We start from the raw sequence: 20,256 nt of genomic DNA on the forward strand, positions 1-20,256 counted from the left end.
AGAATCGCATATAAAGCACGAAAAAAAATTTACAGCATTGGCAACCTAACACAAAGCAAGGATTCCTGAGTTTGATCGATTTTTTTCTGTTACAGTAATAATCCAAGGGCCATGACGACATCACCCAGGAAACCTACCATAAATACTTCAGTAACGGCAAAATCATGTACATTTTTCAAGTCCTTGAAGTTCTTGGTCAACAAGAAGCTGTAAGTGTGGAAGTATTCAGGACATAGCCACTTCCCACATGGGAAAAATAATGCAAACATCTATATTTATGCTGATTTCTTTCTTCTCCCTTCCTTCTTCTCCCCTCCCTCTTCCCTTTTCCTCACCTACCCTTCCCCTCCCCTTTCCCACTCTTTCCTTTCTTTCACTTGTTTTTGTTTCTGGGGATAAGAGTTTCACTGCCCAAGCTGCCTGGAAGCCACTGTGTGCCCAAACCTGGTGTCATGCTCATGATAATTTTCGTGATTTGGCTTCCCCAGGATTTCAGTAATGTGCCCTCGTGTCTAGTTTTGTTGCTTCATTCTTCAATAATACACAGTTTGAATATGTATGTATGTATGTATATGTATATATATATATATACATATCTTTTGTTTTGGGTGTGAGGGGGGCATATCTATCCTCTTATCCTCTTCTGGGCTTCACTAAGTAGTGAAGAATAGAACATAATTTTGAAACATGAATTTTGAATTGTAGTAAGGGCCTTGAGGATCAGAGTTCCATGTGAACTTTATCAAGGGGCACATGTCATTTGCTGTGCAAAGGTTTGTCACAACTAGTCCGAGGGAACAGGATAAGTGACGGTGGAGTGCTCAGGGGCATTTTTATCACACCTGCTGCCTCTGAGACTACCAAAGAAGAAGGCATTGAAAAGGTTTTAGGAACCAGAGGTCAGGGAGCATCACTGAGAAACGGTGTCTTCTGGACACAAAAAGACCTTTGTGTACGTGAACTCACAGCAGACACGGCTACCTGAACAAGACTTCCAGAAGATCAAGTCAGCCAGCATTCTAGCATGGAGTGGGAAGGGGCTCATGAACCCCTATTTCTTACTAAATATATGTGGACAACTGCTGGCTCTCAAATGAAAGAGAGCCTGTAAGAAAACAGTATCAACCCTAGTAAGATGGCCACACTCCAGTGGATGACCTCACACCTGCGAATATATGGGCATCAAAAATCGGAGTTAATGGGATATTTTCAAAAAGGGAAAACAAAACAAAACAAACATAAAGTTAGGAGTGGGTCTGGATAGAGCTAGAGAGAGGAGTTGTTGGTGAATATGATTCAAGTATGTTATATGATATTCTGAAGTAATTAATACATATATTTGCACTAAAATGTTTTAGGTTTCTCCTCTTAAATGGTGGCTGTTATTTAGCACAACAAAATCAGGCACATGCAATCTATACAGGAATAGGTTTGCTTATGTCTCTAAAACTTGATCCACAAAAGCAGCTGATAGGCTGTTCTGAAGCAGCAGGCAGCAGTGTCCTGGACACAATTCTAGGTGTGATTCTGAATGCATGCCGAGGAACATGGGTTCTAACCATCCTTGACTTCCTACTCAGGTCGCAGTCCAGACATGCAGCCTTGGAGCATCGTTTCATCATCTCTGTTCCTGAGGCCTAATTATTTGGCCCAGGCATGATCTTTAGTAGTCTACTTCTGTGGCTTCTATGACTCCCCCACAGAGAGAGAGAGAGAGAGAGAGAGAGAGAGAGAGAGAGAGAGAGAGAGAGAGAGAGAGAGGAGAGAGAGAGAGAGAGACAAAGAGACTCAGAGAGATAGAGACAGAGAGACAGAGACAGAGAGACAGAGACAGAGACAGAGAGAAAGCAGTAAGTAAAAAGTAAATAAAGTAAATCCTGGGTGAAAAACTAATGATTTAGCTGCTGTCAAGAACCTTCTGGAAAGCCTGTGGGGTAACTTTGCTGCTGCCAGGAGTGGTCCTTCAGAGAAAGCAATTTCTGAACAAGTTTGGGCAACAATTTCAATGAGGATGGAAGAGTTATTTCTGTCAAATTTAGCATTTAATCCCGATTCATTATTTTAGGATAGAAAACTGTTTGGTGATTAACTTTGTTTATACTTGGCAAAGCATCACTTCCTTTTCTGAGGAGGAAAAAGACAAAAAAAAAAGCTCATAAAAATTTCAAAAAGCTTTCTGACTTCAAACAGCTCTTACAAAGCTGCCTTTGGAGGAGTCAAGTGTGGAGGAATCAAAACCATATGGATTTCTCTCCTTTTAAAATAAACACCGACTTAAAAATTGAAGGAGATCTTCTTGGAAAAGGAGACTTTAGTCTCCGCAGATTATAAATAGTAAAAAGCAACTTTATGAAATTTGATAAACCCAAATCACAGCTGGGTTTGCCCATTCTTAATTATAGTGTTTTCACTGTATATCATGTAAAAATAAACAGTTCCAGGAGCTGCCGAAAATCCGCAATTTTCAGAGCATGAAGATTTTCATTTATCTCTCAAGTAATTTTCACCAAAATCTGAGGTAAATTGCATTGTTACATGTGAAATGCCATAAGGTTAAATACTACCCATTCCTTATCCACTCCTTTAATTTTTATGTTCAGTCTTCTAGTCTTAGTACAGACCAGAACTGACAAACTCTTGAGAAATGGCAGTCAGGCACCATGGTACATGCCTAAAATCCCAGAACTCAAGAACTTAGGCAGATCTTAAGTTTAAGGCCAACCTGGGCTACATAGTGAGCTTGAAGTTAGCCTGGGCTTCATAAGTAGATAGTCTCACAAAAGAAAGAGAATGAGGGAGAGGGCAAAGAGGGGACAGAAATACCCAGAGACAGAGGCAGAGGTGACGATGAAGAAGAAAGTGTTTGAGGAGGGGATGAGAAAGGAGAAGGAAGGAAGGAAGGAAGGAAGGAAGGAAGGAAGGAAGGAAGGAAGGAAGAGAGAAGGAGGAAAATGTTGAGATATGTCTGTAAACATATTCTTTATGATTCATTTATTGTTTGTGCGTATGTGTGTGTACCTATTTGAGTATATATGTACTGTTTTTATACAGAAATCCATGGGAACCGGAGGAGGGCATTAGATTCCCTGAAACTGGAGATACAGGGTCTTATGAGCGGCCAACTGGGTGCTAGGAGCTAAATCTCAGATCCTTTATGAGGGCAGTAAGTACTTCTAATCACTGACTGCTCTCTCCAGGCCCTGTCTGGACACATTTATGATATGATGATAATTCCTGAGTACATTTTCATCTACATCTACACTTCATCTCCATTTTCATGAAAAACCTAAACAGTGAAAACTGGCAATGTTATGTAGGTAGACTAAGGGATCTATTTGGGTGAATATTAATATTATCAAAAATAAGCTAAACTAACTTCTCTTAGTCACAGTCTGTAAGAATTTCACCAAGTCAACCAGTCTTTTATCCATTCCTTAACTATGTTGTTAATATTGAAAGTTCAAAAATGCGATGGTGTCATCTCTTAGTGACGCTCTTGGAACAGAGGATGAAAAGGTAGTTAGAGTCTTACAGGCTGCTAGATGCTTTCTGTCATGAGTCAATATCAATCGAGATCGGAAGAGGTGATGATCAGTCTCAAGACAGGGTCGATGTTTCTTAGTCAAAGGGCTGTGTATACAGGACCACAGCAGGGTCAGCAGAAGTTTTTTTCTGATATAAAAGAGAAACACGGCATTCTATAGAGAGGAAATAGTATGAATGAAAAAATAGGAGAATATTGGGTGTTTTTGTGTGGCAGCATAGGTGGGCGGGAAAAGTAAGAGATGTCAAACCAGGGCATACAAAGACCTTTGCAAGTCAAGAGCTAAGGGATGCTTTTTAAAATCTATTATTATTTGTAGTGAGAGCAACAGTTTTGATAACTGTTGGCGGAGTCAGATTGGGGTAAGATGGGGAGGGGATAGGAGTACTTAAAAAGTGAGGGAGCTTGTTAGGATTCTCCAGTGTACAGTACAAAGAAAAAAATGTACTCATGGTAGCTAATTTTGACACGTGCAGCTTCCTCATGTCACTTGAGAGTGGCCTCTACAAGGGTGGAGACAGCCAGTACTGTCTCAGGGCTGTGGAGTATCCCACACATAGGTGGAAAGCCCCGGGAATTTTTAGAATAAATGAATAGCAAGGTGCATGTCATGCTGAATTGATATGAACTGTTGTGATGGCAGGCCCGAAACAAACCAAAAAAATCTAGAAAATTCTCAGGAAGGAAAGTAAAAGAAACAAATTCAAGATGGGACTGGAGCCTTCCAAGGTTGTTTGCGTTCATCTGGATGAGGGAGAAGGAAGAGGAAGTTGGCAGCTCTCCAAGCTGGGTCAGGGTCTATGTGTGGGAAGCCTTTTTACTTACTCACTTGGATACTGCTTGTTGTCTTGTTCAGTTCCAGCTCATGCTGGCCCTCCCAAACTGACAGTTACCCCGAAAAAGCCTACAGAAAGTACGCTTACCGAATTTTCTTTTATGAATGAGCCTTCTCATTTCCCCTTCCTGTAAAAGACGGACAGCCACTTCACATTAAGGGTCTGGAAGCAGCAGGAGGCAGAAGCAGGAATACAACTTCATTAACTTTGATCTATTTTCACTCTTGGCTCATCACTGAGCCCGTTTCTACCTTAGTAAAATGAGTATAAAATAGTAACTAACAGGAATGAAACTTGTATACTAGGAACATGGTTCTTAACGATTATTTCTTCTTTTACTTCTTTTATTTCCCTCTCCATTGGCTACTATGCACTGGCATATCTTCATCTTAAAATACTTGAAACACATCCCCACAAACAGGCAAATCAGTGGTAATTTACAGGCAGCTTCTCACAGTCGTACCTTGTCCAGTAGTCAAATAAATGTACTTCATTTTGGTTGATGAATCACTACTCAAAAATTCACTAACACTTCCCAAGTAAACAATCATCTTCCAAGAGACTCCAGCTTGGTACTCAATCAAAACAAAGAGTAAAAAAAATATTTAATTCCAAATGGACTCAAGATACTTAGTACCAGTATGTAGACCAAGAGAGTAATTTGTAGTCCCCGACTTTAAGAAGTCCTGTTATAGGTCAAGCAGCCCTGAAGTAGTCAATTATTAACCATGGCAAGAGGGCAGAGAGGAAAGAACAAAACAAAATTTAAACTCCTCTTATTGTCGCTTTGCATCTAAAGATTCCTCACGTCTCTACTAAATATTCCATAGGTTGCAGGGCAATTAGAATATATAAATTCAACTCCCTGTCATGTTGTCTTCCCTGTGGATCAGAACAACATTGTACCTTCGGTCCTCACTTATTTTCTAAGTTCTCTTTCATTTTCCCTAATGAAATTCTTGAGCATCTTGCTGTCTTGGCATTTGTCTCTTGGAAGATTGCTAGGGTGTAACAAAAGAGTCTATGGGAATTACCTTCTACTGCGAAGATACTTACCAAGCTCTCTACCTTCTAACACCAATGTTAACCATTTCCAAATGCCAAAACGGATCTAGCATGAGGTGCATCCTGTTCCAGTCCACGTCATAGTGTTGCATACCTTACTTTCACACCTACACAGACCATACCCTGAAGTAACCACTCCTCTACAATCCTGAAGCGGAAAATGCTTAGTCAATATTGTGTCTTACCTTGAAACTGATCTTTTCTCAATGCCTCTCCCTCACTCAACATCCCTCTGAATAACTGCCTTCTCTCTAGGCTTCCCTTTGGTTTCTCAAGCAAGATTGCTCCTATTCAACTGTTTAACCCACTGCACACCTCAGGTCACACTTGGTGTTTTAGCTGTGGGTTCTTTTAATGAAAGACTCAGCCAGCCAAAAGGCTGTGAGAGAAATGAAGTAAATTTTAGAAATGGGACAATTGGGGTATGAGCTTTAAATCTAATCACTTATTAGTTGTGTGGTTTGAGACCAAAAAAAGTGTATTTTCTCTGAGATATGTAAAATGAAGGTAATAGCCCTTACAGGACTGAGTCTTATGAAAATATAATGAGAAAATTCACTTATTTTGCATGAATCAAAAAGAAAATGCAGCACCTGCTTTGAGGCAAGGACACAACCATGTCAGGACTCAATTAGTGATGTCAGCATCGTCCAAGTGGGACCAAGGACATCCATAGGTCTTGAACACCAGGCCCCAGCTCTGTAATCAGTACAAGAGATTTTCAAGATTTTCTAGGCACAAACTTTATCTCAGTTCCACAGGTTGACAGTAAGACATAAAATCTAATCAAGTTGTAGTTGTCAGGAATTCTAAGATAAGATTAAACCAGAGTGAAGGTTCTTACCTACAGCCCCAGAACACAGAAAAACTAGTACAAGAGAATCAATTATAAGTTCAAGGCCAGCCTGGGTGGTTAACAAAGCCCAAGCCTGTCTGTGTTGATGAGACACTGTCTCAAGCAAACTACCAAAAGCAAAGACAGTAACAACAAAAAAGAATAAATTAAGCAGTAGGGTGTGCTAGATAATGTTGGGGAAAACAGAAGATGCAGGAAGGCCTTGGGATGTTCAAGGACAAGATCTTTGAGGAAGAACTAGATTGCACACCGTGGGCTTGTGAGTACCCACCAGAAATAGAAACAGTCAGCTCCCTCTCCCTCTTCTCTTCCCTCACTCGTTCTCTCCTTTAGTTTTCTTGCCCTTCATCCTTCTACCCTCCTTCCTTCCCTCCATCTCCTTTTCTTCTGACACACTAATTAAGCTTTTGTCACCTTATCTGCACATACAATCTAACTATAAAATGTTTAACTTCAGATACACACAAAGAGACATGATAGGTAGATAGATAGATAGATAGATAGATAGATAGATAGATAGATAGATAGATAGATAGATAGATAGAGCCTTAGCATGGCATTAGATAGGCAAGTTCAAAATCAACAAGGACGGCTGGAAATATTCAAGTAGCAGCTGAAGCCTCAGCCCATAGATAGAATTCTTTTGATAGGGAAAACATCAGTGCTTTATAGCCTTTAGATGAGTTGGATAAATTCTATCCAAATTATTAAGAATAAGTTCTTTACTTAAAGCTGAGTGAGTGCACGTATTAATCACACTTACACAATCCTTACACAACCACACCAAGGTTAGTGTTCAATCCAGTAACTGGCTACCATGGATAATCATCGTTAAATCAGAAAACGGACCATCACCTTGTTCTCTAAAACACTAATTCTCTAACCATAAATTCCTTTATTCTTCTGAAGAACTTTACATGGGATACTCTTTTTTTAAATCATTTTTAAATCATCTCTCCTGTCAAACAGAATAGGTAAGCATTTTATGACAGAAGATATTTCACTTTTGCCATACATCCTACACTGGTAGGATGCAATACTATGGAATTCAAACAGACTGAGTTCTACGAGGCCATTCATTGCAGTGAAATACACCAAAATATCAGAAAGGATTTTATTGTTCTACAATATCCAGCAAGCAGCACAGCTATCGAATATCTTAAATGATTAATAGGGAAAACTCTATTTCCTTCAGTTTTGTACCTCATATTTTTTAATCTAGAGAATTATGGTTTTAATATTAATTTAATATTGATTAAAAACCCAAGTCTTCCACATTAAAACTAAATCGGAAGCACATTTTCTTTGTGCAAGTGAATATTAAGCAATCTGTCAGTGGAAAAAAAACTCATGTTAAAAAATCAATGTGGAAAGTTTTTTAAATAAATCAAATGCAAAATGAATGCATTAACCTACTTTATTTATTAAGCAGAAATATTCTTGTGTTTTCTTTTCTTAATTTTCAAGGGTAATCTTAATGGGTGCCCGTTTGCTATCACCCTCTTTACCAACATATGAACCTTGGCTCTCTGGCCTCTCCTCATATCCAACCATAGGGTCATAAATGATCTCTGATATTATTGCCAACTTTGCCCCTGGGAGGTACTGAGTATCACTTTTAGTAGGTCATCAGAGAGACGCCAATGTCAGATTCCATATTGATCATGGAAGGCAGAATGTCCCCCAGACTTGAGCTATGTGTTATTGATTAAGGGACTCTGTCATCTTAACTGGAAACTGATGCTCTCACTAGAAATGACATCAGTCCCTTAGCTGCATAGACTCCTTTCTATCTGATCGGTGAGGCTTTCACAAGTGCCCTTCTAGTTTTCTGTCTCGCCATCCCAATGGTGACCAATTGATCAACTAGAGGCCACTGGCTGCATCCATTTCATGATTTTTTTGAGGGTCTCTCTCCCCCAACCACAAGATGGAAGGCTCTGATAATTCTGCATAATCTAGAGTCATGTTTCCATTTAAGGTGATTTTGCCTTTTAACACCATTATGAGCCCTGCTATTTGTCTTAAAATTATTTTAAAATTTTAAGCTAAAAGTAATTTAATTAGCCACTCAGAGGGAAATGGCAAATTGGTTTTTTTTCTACTTTTAATCCTGCCATGGATTTTTCATATTTGGTGTGGGGGAAAAGTTCATAAAATAAAACAGATGACATAAAATCTGATGTGAAGATCCTAGACTTCAGAGAGGCTAGTCTAAGTATTTTTGTATAGATAAACTTCAAAAGATAATTATTTTAAAAAATTAATATTTTAAACAGACTAATGCTTTAAAATAATGAAAGGATTGTGATAACAAGCATATTATATGCATGGAATTTTAAAAGATTAAATCACAAAATATTAAAGATAATTTTAGTTGCTAAATACTGACTCATTATGTTAAAAGAGTCTATCCATAGTGCCAGGTTTCTACTAAGACAATAAAAAGATTATGCAAAATATAAGCACATATGTGTGTAAATATAAGATATCAATATGCAATTTAAATGTGGTGAAGGCTACTTCATCATATTATGCAAATTAATTTGAATTCCTAAGCCTAAACATCATAAGTATCAAACAAAATAAATAAAATTTGCTCTAAGCACACCCTAAAGCATGCATATGTGATCTTGAGGGTTGATCACATAAGTCAAAGTGTCTCCTCACTTCCATCTATCACTCTTTGAAAAGTAAATTATCTAAAAGAAGATCAGAAAACTCAAAGGAAGTAAGTAAATAGTTGTAACAATGAAGCAACATCATACTAAATATTCAACATTACCCTATATAAGTGTATATCTGTGGAATTTTTTTTAACAAAATGTTAAATTTCATTGTAGAGGCTATAAAATTAAAGTAATGATGTAGTTATAACAATTTCTAAAACAGTTAAAAATATGGCTAGTCATTCATTCATGCACATACATGAAAATATATTTAAATAAACACATTTTAAAAGAACATTGCTTAAAATAAGATAAACACCCAATTTCATAAGAAAATTGCGCATTTCGTGTTGTTATCTCTATGTGTCTGCCTCTCTATTACAATATCTCTTTTATTTTAGTGAGCACAATAATAGGCTATGACTTCTCCTATGCCTTTTTTAATTTTTCCATTCAAAAATGCCCACTTCCCCCCTCCTCCCATCCCCCTCCCACTCCCCCACTCATCCTTTTCCCTCCCCCTACAGCATTAAGAGAGGGTAGGGTACCCTGCCTGTGGGAAGTCCAAGGCCCTCCCCGCTACATCCAGTCCTAGGAAGGTGTGCATCCAAATAGACTAGGGCCCCAAAAAGTCAGTAAATGCAGTAGAGACAAGTCCCAGTGCCTTTATCAATGGCTTCTCAGTTAAATCAGTGATTCTGATCTATTTTTCCTCTTTTGTTATATGACTAAATACTGAGATACTATTCTTAAGCAATTATGGCAGAAATATATTATTTTAAGCTATTATAAGGAGTATATTTTTAAAAATAATCAATTTTATATGTGAAAATATAAAATCCTCTTTTAAAATAAAAGGATAAAATAAAGGGAAAATCATGACTATTGTCATCAGATAAACATTAGGTTGTTTTTCAATTAAAAATTCATAAATCATAAATTTGTCCCTCAAAAAACATCTGTCATTTGATGGGCATTTAATCCTGAAGCTACCAAATATCTTTCAAGTTAGATATTATGTCATTATTTTCCAAAGATATTCATTGTTTTCATCAAATATAAGATACATTTAATGTTTGTAAAATAATTTAAATGCATTAATAGACATTGGTATATATATCACGAAAAAAATAATGAAAGGAAAGATATCATAGAGTGTTTTTATTTAAATGAAAAGGGAAATATCATAAAGTTCTTTTTATTTAATTTTTTGTTTGCATATGGGTGTTTTACCTGCATGCGTGTCTTTGGACCATATTTGTACACTATCTTTGTAGGTCAAAAGATAGTGTCACAAATTCACAAATCTTGAGACTACCGTTGTAGATGCCATTGGATGCTTGGGATTGAACCCAGGTCTTCTGGAAGAGCAACCAGTATTCTTAACCACTGAACCACTGATCCAGCATCATGGTATTCTTTAAAATGATAAATTCTAGGTTGTGAGGTCTATTTTTATAGCTAAAAGAGTCTTCAATTGAGCTGCTATCATGAGATGATAGACATTAAGAACTTAGATACTGAGAGTCTATTTTGAACTTTCAACTATTGGTATTGCCATTCTCAAGGTATGATAGACACTTCTAATATTTATTATTTGGGCTTATTAATTTAACTTTCTAGGTTCTATTGACTAGACAGAGCTATGTCTGGCTGCAAGAGTCTGGATTCTTAAATACTTGCTGGGAGCTACTGATGAAATATGGATCTCATTTAGTTTAATCTTCTGTATAAACCACTAACAAGCTGCAGTGGTTGCAACCAGCAAGCCCCAAAGAAAATCACACAGAGGTCTGTGTAAGTTATAAAACTGATTGGTCCATTAGCTCAGGCTATTTGTTAGCTCTTGTAGCTTATATTAACCCATTATTCTTATTTATGTTTGTCACATGGCTCGGTACTTTTCTCAGAGTGGCAGGTCACATCTTGCTTCTTCGGTGATCTGGGCAGAACTGCGGAGGGAGCTTCCTGCTTCCCAGAATACTCCTGTTCTCATCATCCCGCCTCTACTTCCTGTCTGGTTGAGCCACCTATACTTTCTGCCTGGTCAATCAGCACTTATTTAAAACATGATTGACAGAATAGAAACAATTCTCCCCCATCATGTTTCTCTTTTTGAATTTTTTTTCAAGTGATTGCACACTGTGCATCCCCAAGAAAGTATCCTAGGTCTCTTTTTGAGACAGCTATTTTGTTTAAATAATTCAAGTTTAAAGATTGATCCTGACTAAGATACAAAGATTAGTAATGCAAAGATGACTGAGGTATGTAAAGAAATCAATTGTGGATGCTGTTGGCAATGGGATGCTCTGTCATTCTGGAGAGCCCTACTTAAGAAGTAGGAGACGACCATCTTCTAAATACAATTCTGAAATTTTAGACTCAAATTCAATTCGTTTTCAGAACTTACTCCGAAATGACAAGAATAAAGCAATTGATGGTCTTAACACCATTTGATAAGAATATTCTGATATTTTGCTGTATAGAGTTATATAAGTACGGGGCCCTTCCCTCAGACAGGCTCTGCAGTCAGAATCTGGTATTGTCCAAATTATTTGTTTCTTTTACACATTAAGAATTTCTGAAACACACCTGCTAGAGAATTTTATGTGGATTGTGGATGTATATTCTTCTCTTTCCATGGTGCTAAACTCCATTACCTAGGGAAAACTCCCTGTAAATAGAATGATCAACACTCCCACAGGTCTTTACTTATTTAGGCTACATTTGAAGGATCAATATTCCTTTGGCATCCTACACAGATTGTTTGGTAAAACCAAAATAAAACAAACAAACAAGCAAACAAACCTTGACCATTCTGACTGGTATAACATAAAAAATCTCAGTCTCGACGTAGTTTTGATTTACGTTTCACAATGACTAAAACTGCTGATCTTATCTTTAATCGCTGTTATTTTTACATTGGGTTATTTGCTCTTTGGATGTCCAGTTTTTTAGTTCTTTATATATATGGCAAATATTACCCTACTATTGGATATGTTGTTGGAAAAAATTTTCTCATGTGGTAGTTTGTCACTTGGAATGATGGTGTCCTTTGTCATATAGAATCTTTTTAGTCTCATGAGGTCCTATTTGTTAATTGCTTTTCTTAGTGTCTTTGCTACGCATGCTTGGTTAGGAAAGTCTTATTCTGTGTACTTAGGACTATTCTCTACTTTGTTGTCTATTAGATTCAGTGCACCTGGTCTTATGGTGAGGTCTTGGTCCATTTGGAGTTTAATTTTTTGAAAGCTGATAAATATGGGTCTCTTTGTATCCATTTTCATGCTCAGTGTTTGTTGAAGCTGCAGTCTTTTATCTGGGGCTTATTTCTGGTCTATTTATCAAAACTCAGGTATACATAGTCATGCCTGGAACTTCAATGGATTCCATTAATCAAAATGCCTTTTTCTTGTGCTAAAACCATGCTGATTTTATTACTATTGCTTTGTAGTACAACTTGAAATTGGGGATAGTGCTATCTCCTTTATTTTTTCAGGATTGTTTTAGCTATTCTGGGTATTTGTTTGTTTGTTTGCTTGGTGGCTTTTTGTTTCCATATGAAGGTTAAAATTGTCCTTTTAGGACCTATGAAAAACTGTGTTAGAATTTTAACGGGGATTGCAAAGAATTCATAGATTGCATTTGGTAAGGTGGCCAGTTTTACTATGTTAATCCTACTGATCTATGAGCCTGGGAGTTCTTTCTATCTTCAGATGTCTTCCTTGGTTTCTTTTTTCAGTATCTTTAAGTTTTAATTTTACAGATCTTTTACTTGCTTGGTTAAAGATGCATTTTTTGACACAATTGTGAAAAGTGTTGTTTCTTTGATTTATTTCTCAATTTGTTTGTCATTTGTATATAGGAATGTTACTTATTTCACTTGTTAATTTTTATAACCTAATACTTTGCTGAAAGTGCTTATGGGATGTAGGAGTTTCCTGGTGGAATTTTTAGGGTCATCTCTGTATTCAGTCATATCCTCTGCAAATAAAGTACTTTGACTTCTTCCTTTCCTATCTGTATCCTCTTGGTCTCCTGCAGTTGTTTTATTGCTCTGGTTAAGACTTATAGTACTATTCAATATAGTATTATATTGGATGTGGGGAAAGAAAATACTCATCTATTCCTGGAGGATGCAAACTTACATAGCCACTATGCAAATCAGTGTGATTGTTCATCAGTAAACTGGAAATATATGTACCTCAAGATCTAGCTATACCACTCTTGCCCATATACCCAATGGACTCTACATCCTACTATAGAGACACTTGCACAACAGTGTTCATTGCTGTCTATTCATAACAGCCAGAAATTGAGAACAGTCTAAATATTCATTAACAGAAGAATGAATTAAAGAAAATGTGGTACATTTATATAATGGAATATTATTCAGCTGTTTAAAATGAAATTTGCAAGTACATGAATGGAGCTTAAAAAAAAGTCATCCTGAGTGAGATATTCCTGACCCCAAAAGACAAATATGGTATGTAGTCTCTTATATGTGGATGTTAGCTTTTAACTTTTTGATAGCCAGGCAACAGTCTATATAATCACAGAAACTAGGCATGGAGTAAGGGACTAATTGGAGGAATGGAACTCCCTAGGAAGGGGAAATAGAATAGATAGTTATGGATAGATGTTGAGTGGGGTGACCTGGAACAGGAGGACCAAATGGGTATGCTGAGTGAAGAGGGGTGTAAGGAAGGGAATATACAGAGGGACTGCTAAAACTAAGGCCCTTTAAAGGGTTGTATGGAAACCTAAAACAGTAGAAACATCTTTTTAAAAAAAGCTTGTTGCATAAAAAAAATCTATTTTCAACTAAAAATAAAAGAAATAAAATTAAAATATCTTAAAAGAAAAATAAGCCTACTAAAGTTATTTAAAATAAGTTTTCCTATATGTATGTAGTTGGGACTATTCATTTTTAAAGGCAGTAGTCTTCCCTCTATGACCTGTTTTTTGTTACTACACAAACTGTTAATATTTAGGCATTCATACTGGCCTGTTCTTGGGGTATAATATGTCCTCAGCTGTAGCCACTAAGAGCACCACCTGTGTGCATTTACTAAGCTCCCTTTTAAAAGGACTCTGTCTCCCATCCCTCTCTATATCTCTCTCTGTCTCCATCTGTCCGTCTGTTGCTCGATCTCTCTCTTCTCTCCTGCTACTCCTGCCCCCAGAGTCCTGTTTCCCCTCTCCCCTATTTTCCTATTTACTTTCCCCCAATTAAAAAAAAAACCCTCCTCCTGAGCTCTGTCACTTGGTGTCTTTCTCTCACACACCACTTTTTTGAAGTTACAACAGTGTAGTATAGAGAACCTCACTGGAGCATCTATGGACCAGAGGATACAAGCAGAGAGCCATTGTTTCAAAGGGAAGTATTAAGGGTTAGATTAAACAGCACAATGCAGGACGAAATCCTGCCCTTCATGCTTGACTATGGCATAGAGCCAAGCCCCTCCTTTATTCTTTGCTGGGTCTCAAGTTAAATCAGTTCCTTATGTGTATGGTATGTTCAGTCCCTCTGTTCATCCTGCCCAGACACGCAATGAATAATAAATGATGAACTAATTCTGCCCAGAATAATACAACGGTATTTTTAAAAGGACAATGAAATCCTTCAACTTGCGTGAAGTCTTCATTTAAAAGAGCAGGAAGCAGTTGTGTTCCCTTTCATATGTTAGCAAGTGTGGGTTCTTGGATAGATCTAGCTTAGTCGTGTGGCAAACTGGTTGCAGACCTAGTACAAGCACTGAGTCATACCTTTGAGCTCAGTCATGGGCTCATTAACAAATATTAATAAGAAAGCAAACAAATGCATGGAGTGGGGGTGGTGTTCTGCTTTCCACTGACCATGTATGATTTCCAAGACTGGATTTCTCTTAAAATAATCCTCTGTGTGTGTGTGTGTGTGTGCACGCATGCATGCATAGATATTGAAGCTAACATCCTTAATCAAATATATTCTATGATAAAAATGCCTTTGTAGAAAAAAGAAAGTTTGACAAACTTGAGTAACATTAAATAAGATGATGATATTAAACACCAACTGTAAATTTACTCTATGACTTCTGAGTTGCTCCCTTTGAACATGAACCATATTGTGTCTTCGTATAAGTTATTCAACATAATATTCTTGCTTTGATATCATCAAGCTGTTGCCTGAGAAATTTTCCATATTTCTCTGCCACTCTGTATAAAATATACACATAGATAAATTCAATATATTTAGAATATGTATTGAAAACGAATTATGTAAAGTTGTTCATATCTATCTCTCTTTTCTCTGTTTCTCCCTCTTTGTTTTTGACTCCTTCTGCATTGGAGTGTGTGTGTGTGTGTGTGTGTGTGTGTGAGTGTTCTGACTTTTCTGGCCCTTGAAAACTATCTGATACGAGCATCTGTAGGTTGCACAGAACTTTGGAAGGATTATATATCTTAAAAGCAGTAATTTAAGTTGTAGATATGATATCCTCAGAGGTTTTTGAACCAATCCCTATGGAGTCTTAGTTATTAATGGTTTTGAGAGGTCCATTGACATTTCATTTAAGTTCAATATTTTATTGGTGATAATTATCAAAACACATTCAGATACGCTGCCTACTAAATCTTAATATATTGTAGACCACCAGCATATTGACTTTTGCTGCCAGGCTAATTTATTTTTATGCTGACTTCAACATGAAATCATTCTTACCATCTCTGGGACTGTATTTGAACTTGAGAACATGTGTCAATAATTAAAATGGTTTTTAGTTTTGTGCCGTTCCTGGTTTTCTGCTGCTTTATACCTCAAATTTTGTGCATGTTACACACCCACTATAAAATCCTTGTATTTGTCCATAAGAATTTAAGATGTTCTCTTTTCTAAACATAGCTGTAAATAAAGCTGTATGTCAAGACTGTTCTGACTTCCTTAGTTACCTGATTACTATGAGCTTTATGCATGTCAAACAGAGCTTACAGGGCTGCTTTGCATTATGCTACTCCATGGTGTCTGGATGTTTACAGTGTATGCATTGTTGTTATCCAAAGGGGAGAACAACTGATTTGAGAAATTGTGTTCAATGGCCATGCTAACGTCAACTGATAAGTGCTTGGATGTTGGATTCAGACCATTGCTTCTTCTCTAACTGGATTTGTATGCTTTAGTAACGAACATAACAACTCTAAACTGCTTCTTCCGTCTAAAAAGGAGCCTTATAATAGCTATCTCTCACAATCCTAGGGTAAAATTATGACACTGAGATCCCCTGAGCTTCTAAGCTCACATGTCTTCAGTAAATGGTGTTTCTTCTGTTAAATGCTTTGAAAAGATTAAATGTTTTAAACTAGTTTATAAACAAATCTATTTAAAATTTGTACATTTTTGTTGCTTAATATTATGACTCTTTAATGATCTATTCTATCTTAAAATTGTGTGTGTATGTGTGTGTGTGTTTGTGTGTGTGTGTGTGTGTGTGTGTGTGTGTGTGTGTGATATGTACACACAAGAGTGCACATCCTCTCTTAGACCGGAAAAGGGTAACATATACTGGAGATGAAATTACAAGCAGTTGTAAGATGCTAAATGTGAGTGCTGGGATTCAAATTTGAGTTCCCTGCTGGAGTAGAAAGCACTTTTAATTGTTATGCAGTTTTTCCAGCCTTATAATGTGTCTTGTTTGTCCGTTTTATTTTATTTAAAATTAAATTACTTAGCAGTCTCAAAGTTTTTAAAGATATGGATATGGAATGGTTAAGAGATGAGTCATACTCTAAATAATTAAAGATCAATTATATTTCACAATTTCACATTTTCTCAACATCTTTAAATTGAGTTTCTCAGCTTTTTAGATGACATTAAGCTTCTCTGAACAGTAAAATGCCAAGCAGGGGTAGGGGGTGGGCAGTAGGAAGCCCACTGATATTTTGGGTGGGTAAAAATGACTTGGAAGTGCTTCAGCATAGATAGCAACTTATTGAAATTAAAAAATAAAGGTGCAGTGCAAGGAGGCCATGAAATGTTACTCCCAGAATCTGCCCCCAAAGGAATAAGAAATGTAGCCTGTAACTTTGGTGGGAGGTTCCCCCAGGAGACACATTCTCAGCAGAGGTCAGAATTATATAGCTGCCACTGCTTTAATTTTTAAGTGCTCCAAGGACATACAGGCTGATGGACTGGTTTGCTGCTCTACTGGGAGCCAGTATCAACTATGGATGTGGATGAAGTTAAGTCACTCAGGGTATGACTTTGAAGAGTATATGGTGATCTTTTCTCTTTACCCAGGAATGATCTGAACAAAGCTCTGCTTGCAAACCCACCATGTTGTATTTTAGTACCACAAGCCCAAAGCAATGGATTCAGCTGCTCCTAGAATGAAACCCCTAAAATTGAAAACCAGAATAAACTTTTTCCCTCTAGAAGATGATTGTTCTTCATATTTTCTTTTCATTTTTCTTTTTTGGTATTTGCATATATTTATGTGTGTGTGTGTGTCTGTCTGTCTGTCTGTGTGCATGTTTATATGTGTACACACACACCCATGTCTGCAAACATGTAAGTATAAACTTCATATTGATATTGGCTGTCTGCCCTGCACTTGTAGACTTGGCTAATAGAGCTAGCCAGCTTGTTCTCTGGATCCCCTGCCTGCTATGCAAACCCTGGGATTAAAAATGGACAACCATGTCCGTTATAGGGACTGTGGATCAGAACTTTGGTCCTCATACTTGCAAGGCAAGCACTTTAAGCATTACGCCATCTCCAACCCCTCAGATATTGTCTTCTAGTAACAGAAAGTTAACGACAGGAGCATCAACAACTCTCCCAGAGATGGGAATTTTCAACCATATCCAATACCTTGCATTATGTACCTGGAGCAAAATTGGGAAAGCCAAGTACTTCAGTAGGAAAAAAAATAAGCCAGTGAGAATTGGGAAGTCAAAGCAATCTTACATCTCATGCGAAATCTGTTTCCCAATAAAACTGACAATGTCCTTGCAATCATCATAAGAACTGTCTGGAAGCAAAATTATGCTAATAGCAGTACAGTACAGTGTGTTTATCCAATGTCAATGAGTTAAGTGTGACTTGTGTATGGTTCCTCACTCAGTGTGAGTCTATTATTTCATTTAGTACACAAAAATTGTTTCTAGCAACTCCATGGAGAAAGAGGAAAACTCCCTGTCAGAGAGTTATAGAAAACTACACATTATACTAGATATCCATGTCACTGAATGTTATCAGTGACGTTGTTGTATAACAAAACATTGGCCTGGAAAACAAGAAAATATTTTTAATACAACTCAATGCTGTGTTAATTTAACTAAACAGGAGCAATAAATTAGCTGCTAGGATATAAAACTGCTTTAGCCATTGGGTTTTTAGTCTTATTTATGATACTGGGTTTGGACTCCATCTTGTGGAGTGTGGGCCTCCAAACCAATTAGAGAGCACTTGGTTACCCCCAGAACAGCTGTGCCACTATTGCACCATGGACACATCTTGCCTGGCAGGCACTGTAGTTTATAGGGTTCTCGGTTGAGTAAGACCACTGCTGTCTTTTATTTCCTGGATGTCTTCATTGCAGCTTCCAATGCTATGAAAGATGGCTCAGTTTTAAAATGGCAATAATGATTTTTAAAAAAATGTTCAACATCACTAATAGTCAGAGAAATATAAGTTAACCTACTTTGAGATTACACCTTGCCCTAGTCAAATTCCTATAATAATAGTAAATCAAACAACAACAAATGCTGACAAGGATGTGGGGGAAAAGAGAAAGTTATTCTCTGTTGTTTAGAGTATAATCTGGGTAACCATGATATGGGTAATTGGGGTGAATCTTGAAAAGTCTAAAACTAAAACTACCACATGACCCAGCAATAAGTCTCCTGGACCTGGATCTTTGCCCAAAGGGCTTTATATCAAACTATGAGATATTTGCTCATCCATGCTCATTGCGGATCTAGTGACAGTAAGTAAGAAATGGAATCTACCGTGGGCCTGGTCTCAGCTACTTTGCTCCCAACCCTGATTGGACACACAAGCACGTGGGCTTACAAATGTCATTCAAGTGATGACCTCCTAAAAGAGCCAGAGTTTGTGCTGGCAGCACAGCCCAAGAAGCTGCCTGTTGAAACCCCATGTGGTTTTCTGGGGTATTTTGTTTGTGTGTGTGTTTTGCTACTACTGCTGAATCAGGATGACCTCTCTTAAAGGAACTGCAGCATGTTGCCAACAGGAAAAAAAAATGTGGCTAAACTTTGTTTTTCTGTATTGAGAATTACTTTCCAAGCTTTCTCAGGTTTTATGTGGATTTAGGTAGCACATGTTGGAGAGCCAGTTTGTAGTAGGAGGCTGCTTGTTCATTTCCCGGCCACCCAGACTCCCAAAATAACCACACAGAAACTGTATTAATTAAATCACTGCTTCACCCATTTGATCTAGCTTCTTATTGGCTAATTCTTACATCTTAATTCAATCCATTTCTGTTAATCTGTGTATTGCCACATGACTGTGGCTTACTGGCAAGGTTCCAACGTGTCTGTCTCCTCCACCTGTGGCTCCATGGCTTCACCCTGACTCCGCCTCCTTTCTTCCAGCATTCAGCTCAATTTTCCCCCACCTAGCTCTATTCTACTGTATCACAGGCCTAAGACAGTTTCTTTATTAACAAATAGTATTCATGATATACAGAGGGGAAGGACACATAACCTTTAGACTTGTATTTTTCAACACTCTTTATTCTTGGTTATAATCTGAAATTTGAAGACTCTTATCTCCCCTTCCAATATGAAATTTGATGAATACGCTTTTATACATTTGAGATTTTTCTACTTTTTGTATTGTCAAGGATCAGTCAGAATACCTCGTAATAAAATTTCCCATTATAATAGATGACTTTTATATTTTACTTTTAGAAAATTCTAAGTGATGAGATCCAAACTGAGATGAGAAGGAATTAACCTTGAGGTCATTGCGATGCAAATCAAAACATTCTACTTAGAGACATATGGCCCAAGTGTCTTATTTATTTTGATTCTGATAATCTCTAAATGTTCTTTCTTATATCAAATGGATGGAGCCCAGGTGGCGCTAATTGCTCATATTCATTAAAAACATGAGGCTTTTATTTGAAACTGTCATACAGTGAGGACAAAAGGTGACCATTCCCCCACCATAAAGTACCTCCAGGGATGTTTTATCAGAACATGGGAATGCCTGGAGTTTTAACCTTCACACGGATGAAATTTACATACAAATTCTCCACCAACCTTCTATAAAGATCTCTCATT

This window comes from Myodes glareolus, chromosome 26 (genome assembly GCF_982192425.1).
Source record: "Myodes glareolus chromosome 26, mMyoGla1.1, whole genome shotgun sequence".
NCBI lineage: Eukaryota > Metazoa > Chordata > Mammalia > Rodentia > Cricetidae > Myodes > Myodes glareolus.